Raw genomic sequence first — 4,597 nt, forward strand, 5'->3', positions numbered from 1 at the left:
CCAGCTGCCACCAGTGTGAGTCTCAGCAAGGAGCACCTGATTCGCTGAGGATACACCTGGAGGTGGCTTGGGTGGGGCCGCGAGTTGGGGGAGGCGGGGTTTCAGGGAATCCTCTGGGCTGAGTGACCTCTGTCATCCAGTTTGATGGCATCAGGGCTATGGAGGCACTGGGTCCACGCACTGGGTCAGGGCTCAACAGGGAACAATGGATACCGCCCGCACTTCTGTACAGAGTGAGTCTCGCCTTGGCCCTCACTCTGGCAATGTCTCCTGGTAAGTCCCTGGTGCTCCCTGTGTGCAGCTGAATCGGCACTGGTGCTCAGAGCAAGCAGGTCCATCACTGAAAATCCACTCGTGGACGCGGCCCCTTGAAGAGGAGGCTGCCGCTGCAGCCTCTGTCTCACTCAGCTGCTCAGACCGGGCAGCCCCGAGTCCTCACCCTGTCCTACCTTCTGCCGTTCCTTGGATTTCTCCTTAGTTGTATGGCTTGTTCTTCTAGATCCCAGGAGATTTTTTTGTTGCTGCTGCTCCTCGTTTCCGTCACAGCTTTGATTTGGTGGCCAGAGGGATGAACAGAGCCTCTATCATCTACGCCATTTTTCCGCCCCCTCCAGTACGCATTTTTAACACACTCCCCTGGTGACTGATCCTTAAGACATCCTGAAGTTTGAGAAACAGCACCGTTCCTGAGTTGCCACCTGGCTCATTCACGACACATCCCAACGACATCTCAGGCTTCCCAAACCGGACCGCAGGACACAAGAACTAAGGCAAAGCCTCCCGAATCGCCCTTCTCATAGTGCACTGGACGGACCTAGCAGCCCACCTGCTGTGTGGGGCCCCTGACTTACCTCTGTGCCCCCAGAGTCAGGCGCACAGTAGGCACTCAGTACGGGCTGCTGAAACCAAACGATGGAGGGCGGAGGGTGGACTGACAAAACGGTCATTTTTACCTGTTTTGAAATCGTATCAAGCGTTTGTGTAGGCGCAGTGCTGTGGTCTCTGGCAGAGAGGTGCCCACCCACAGCAGACTGCCTCCTCACCGGAGGCACTGACGGCAGATCGGCTGGTCTTCCCGTCCGGGGGCCTCGCTTTCTGCCGGGCCCCTCAACTTTGCAGGTTTGGGAAACTGCTCCCTCAGGGGCTATCTCCTTACACAGTCGCCAGACTAATCAGTAGAGTCATGTCACCATGTTTCTGGTTTCTGGGGGCATAGATTCCCAGTTCCTATTTCAAAGGCACTGATTTCAAACTGGGGAAGGGGGCCCGAGAACGTGAATGTGAAGCAAATACCTCGCATGACTCGGAGCCTGGAGCCCAGAGCTCGGCACTCCCACGAATCCTGGCTTAAAAGCAAACATGGTGACCATCCAGCTTCGCTGCTTCTCTTCTTTTGGTGGAACTTCTTTTAAGAGGAGCTTCGTACTGGACGTTTGTCATCCGGGGTTTGTGGCGGGGCGTGATGGGAGCTGCCCAAGTTCTGAGCCCGCCTTTGTGACTCTGTGGGTGACAGCCCTGCCTCTCATTGTGAGGCCAGCTGAGGTGCCCAAACTGTGCCCTTGGGGGGTGACTCTAGCTCAGCCAATCAGATGCTTGCTCCTGGGCTTGTGCGTGGAGACACACACGCTCAGGCAGAGGCTGCTTCTAATTCATTCTTGCAGAGACGGCAGCCGTGTCAGCAGCCGCATCCATGGCCACACACCAATCAGGGGGCCCGTTACACGTCTTGAGTTGCCCTCCCCTGGGCTTCTGGGCGTGGATAGCCAGCCTTCCTGTCACTTCTCTAAGCCACCAGTACCCGGTCCTTTTTCTCCTAAAATTACCCAGAGTTGGCTTCTGTCATTTGTAACGAAGCATCCTGACCTTTAACAAATCTCAGAGGCAGCTCTTGACACCCCCTCACCCCCTGCAAAATCTATTTCTTTCATATTTTAAACAGCACTAACGAAACAGTATTTGGTTTAAAGTTTTATTATTTTCAACCCGTCCCCTGATGCAGTTGTTTGCGTCACTGTTCTAGAGGCACAGAAACAGTCCAGCGTGGACTCCTAAGGAAGTTCGTGAAAACATGGGACACACTAAGAAAGCAAAACAAAACTCAAGGGCATTGCCGAAGAGACGGCGGGGCCGGGTTCTCTCCAGCCCCACCTATTAGAGAGCGGGCCGCTGCATACCTTCCCCACGCTTTCCCTCGCTCATCTCTAAAATGGGGTTTGGAATAGCGTTGGACGGTTAGAGATGGGGCAGGGGCAGCGCCTAGCACACGGCTGGCAGTCCATAAAGGGTTCGAACTGCCCATGCAGAACACCGATACTGTCACCCTGACAGGACAGGGCAGCTCCGAGAGTATTGAAAGAGGAAACCCACATGCGAGTGAAAAAAGAAAAATAAGTAATACCTTCACGCAAGATGAATCATAGGAAGTTGCCGATAGGCAAGTCTTGAGCCACAAAAACGGCAGTTTCGTATGGTTCAACCTAACATTAACTGCAGTTGTTTGCCTCCCCAGTGGGTCTATGTTGGGATGCAGGCTGCGGGGTGGAGAGGGGAGAGGTACGTTCAAGGCCCCCAATCACACGCCTTATCTTAACAAGGTCAGCCTCTGCCCACAGGGCCCCGGGAAAACCTTGCTCCAGACGAGCAGTTGCAAAGCCAGCAGCCTCTGCAGCCCGCAGGCGCAACCTGTTGCTGCAGGAAGCGAAGCGTGGGGCTCCGGCTTCCTCGACTTTCTGCTCCAAGGGGCGGCCAGGCTGTCCCCCCACCCCCACTCTCTCCCACCGCGGCAGGAGCCTCTCCCGGGCTGCGGGACACAAAAGAAAGAGCGGCGGGGCGGAGCGGGGGAGAGGGGCGGCTGGCGGAATCCGCGGCGCCCGCGGCGGGGGTGCCTGCGCTGGTCCCCTGGCGCTGGTCCTCTGCCGCGGCCCGGGTTGGCAAGGATGGGGGTTGCCAGGGAGAAGGGGGTCTGGAGCGCTGCAGCGCCCCCGGAATCGGATCCCCGGCCCCGCTCGGCGCCGGCTTTCGGGGAAACTGACCTGGGGCCCCAGACCCTCTGGCCACGCAAAGCTCTTCCCTTCCTGCGTCCTCGCTGCGCTTTGTTGTCCTGGCTGGCGCCGTGCGGCCGGGGCCGCCCTGAACACCCAGTTCTCAGCCCCGCCGCGGCCGAAGGTCCCCGCGCCGGGCACCCAGAGAGGGCAGGGGGGATGCTTCAGGTCAGGGCTGCGTGCGCTCCGTCACGGACGCGGGGAGGTGGCCTCCCGCTGCACCCCCAGATCCCGCTCCTGCTGTGGTCGCCGGCGCCGCGCACTCCATTTGGTAAACCAGAGGACGGTGCCCGCTTTCCACGCCGCCCCGGGGACTCTGCCTCGCGGCCTGGTGCCACCGCGCGCTCCGTGGCTGCAGGACTGTCCCGAAGGCCCTGATGACCGTCGCCTCGGTCCGCCGCCCTCCCGAGAGCAAGCCCGCGGCCTCGGGGGTCCTGGTCGCTGCTCGCCTTCCCACCGGCCGCTCGCGCCGGGGACCCAGCGCGCCGCCGCCAGTGGGTGGGAAGAGGACCCAGCAGGCCGCCCACAAAGTTTTCCCCTGCCGGGAACTACCGCTGGCCGCGCGCCCGGACCTCCTCTCCCGCCCCGCAGCCCTCTGGCTCCCCAGCCGCTCTCGGGGCTCGCCACCTGCCGTGGGGCGGGGGCGCAGAAAGAGCCCCTCTGTTCCCCGTTCCCGCCCCCCGAGTTCTGGCCGGGAGGGCGCTCGGCCCCGCGCAGAGTCCGCAGCTGCCTGCCGCGCTGGCGGGAAGGACGGCGCCACTCACCGCGCGCGGGGTCCAGCTCCCGCTGGGGTCCTCGCCGCCTCCGCCCCCTCCCCTCGCAGCCCCGCTCGGCCGGCCTCGGCTCATGAATGATTTATGAGCCGGCTCTGCGGACCACCAGGAAGGCCTCCGGAGGGGCTCCGGGACGCCGCGGGCCGGGAAAGGCGCCTGCCCTCGAGGGGCGCGAGCGAGGCCCAGGGCCCCGTGGAGCCAGCAGGGGCCTCCCCTGCCCGCTGGCCGGGACCCGCGGACGGAGCTGCCCGCGTGGCGATGCTTCCTTGAACGTACTCACCCGCGACCGGACAGCCGAGCGTGGCCAGGTGCCCGGTGGGGACCTGGCTCGCTGTTGCAAAGAGAGCTAAGCCTGGGGTTCTGGACGCGCTCCCAATGGACCAGCAAGGCAATTTCGCTACGATGCCCCCCGGGCACCCCCAGGACTTGGACTGCATTCATTTCCTGCGGCGCTGGGAGTGCTGCTCGCCCGAGCACGCCCTTCTCCAGCGCCCACGCCTCCTCCACCCAGAGGCGCCCTTTGCTTGAAACGCCGCTGCCCTTCTGCAAACACCTTCTCCTCTCTCAGACTCCAACTCAGACCTGCCTGGACTGACCCCCCAACTCCCCAACTCCCCCCTCCGCCCCCCACACACTCCAAAGGTAGAGGAAGGGTACTTCAGTCCAGTTTGGACAAAAGGAAGGAAAGAGAGAGAAGAGGCCAGCCCAAGGCCAGTGCCTCAGAGCTTGCATTCTAACGTGAAACTTGGGGAGAAGTTGGAAAACTCAGTCACCGTTTAGTGG

At 61.5% G+C, this 4,597-nt stretch overlaps 1 protein-coding gene across 1 annotated transcript in view; it reads right to left on the reverse strand.

Moving 5' to 3' along the window:
- PROM1 (prominin 1) overlaps positions 1–4,233 on the reverse strand; it is a 96,627-nt gene extending 92,394 nt beyond the window's left edge. Inside the window, exon 1 of the mRNA XM_023533931.1 lies at positions 4,095–4,233. The gene's annotated coding sequence lies outside the window, so the exon portion shown is untranslated. The remainder of the gene's footprint in view (positions 1–4,094) is intronic.
- Between the last annotated feature and the right edge of the window lie 364 nt (positions 4,234–4,597).

Source organism: Pteropus vampyrus, unplaced genomic scaffold (assembly GCF_000151845.1).
Source record: "Pteropus vampyrus isolate Shadow unplaced genomic scaffold, Pvam_2.0 Scaffold5, whole genome shotgun sequence".
Lineage (NCBI taxonomy): Eukaryota > Metazoa > Chordata > Mammalia > Chiroptera > Pteropodidae > Pteropus > Pteropus vampyrus.